The sequence below is a fragment of the Palaemon carinicauda genome, chromosome 36 (genome assembly GCF_036898095.1).
Source record: "Palaemon carinicauda isolate YSFRI2023 chromosome 36, ASM3689809v2, whole genome shotgun sequence".
NCBI classification, from domain to species: domain Eukaryota; kingdom Metazoa; phylum Arthropoda; class Malacostraca; order Decapoda; family Palaemonidae; genus Palaemon; species Palaemon carinicauda.
This window is the reverse complement of record NC_090760.1, coordinates 856,918-858,332: the sequence shown is the minus strand read 5'-3', so window position 1 is coordinate 858,332 and position 1,415 is coordinate 856,918.

Here is a 1,415-nt window from a genome sequence, read left to right as displayed (position 1 = left end):
CTGTACATATATATATATATATATATATATATATATATATATATATATATATATATTTATATATATATTTATATTTATATATATATATAATATATATATATATATATATACTATATATATATATACATCATTACGTGAGAGAAGACGAATCATTGATCATTCATTAACGAAGTTTCCTGTATGTAAACAAAGAATCGACAAAGGAACAAATCTGCAAAGCTTTGAATGATGTTGAAGGTCATTGTCGAATGCAAAAAGAAAAAAACTTTTCAATTTCATATTCTTTCATATCAAAATCAGTATAAATGAAAAAAAATTATTCTCTGTGTAAAGTTTAATTGGAATAATGAACGAACATTAATATGTTTCCCATCTTTAATTTTCTCCAAATGCAATTTTGCAAATCATATGACTTTTGCTATCTCTTGGCTAGGGGACCAGCCACCCGCTGAGATACTACCGCTAGAGTGTTATTGTGTTCTTTGTCTGGCCAGACAGTACTACATTGGATCCCTCTCTCTGGTTACGGTTCAATTTTTCCTCGCCTACACATACACTGAATAGTCTGGCATATTCTTTCTTCATTCTCCTTTGTCCTTATACATTCTTCTTCACTCAAGGGTTCAACTATTGCAATGTAATTGTTTAGTGGCTACTCTCCTCTTGAAATTGGAGAAGAAACACTCTAGCTATGGTAAGTAGCTCTTCTAGGAGATGGACACTCCCAAATCAAACCATTGTTCTCTAATCATGGGTAGTATCATAGCCGCTGTACCATGGTCTTCCACTGTCTTGGGGTAGAGTTCTCTTGCTTGAGGGTACATTCGGGCACACTATTCTATCTTATATCTCTTCCTTTTTTTTATTTTTTTAGTTTATATATGAAAGATTTATTTTAATGTTACAGCTCTCAAAATATTTCAATTATTCATTAATTGTAGTTTATTTATTCATTTATTTCCTTTCCACACTGGGCTATTTTCCCTGTTGCAGCCCTTGGGCTTATAGCATCTTGCTTTTCCAACTTGGGTTGTAGCTCAGCTAATAATAATAATAATAATAATAATAATACCACTGCTCTTGTAGTGTATTTCTTTATTTCCTTTCCTCACTGGACTATTTTCCCTATTGGAGCCCTTGGGCTTATACCATCTTGCTTTTCCAACTAGGCTTGTAGGATAGCTAATAATAATAATAATAATAATAATAATAATAATAATAATAATAATAATAATCTGTCGTTGTCTATACATCAGCGTTCCATAGGTGTCAGAGTTTGCAATCAGCGATATTTTTTTCTGCTCAGAGGCTTGGATAATAGTCGAGTGATATGTATAGGAAGGGAGAGAGAGATAGATAGATAGAGAAGGAGTGACAGGGTTGAAGACAAAGACGCATACAGATGAGAGAGAGAG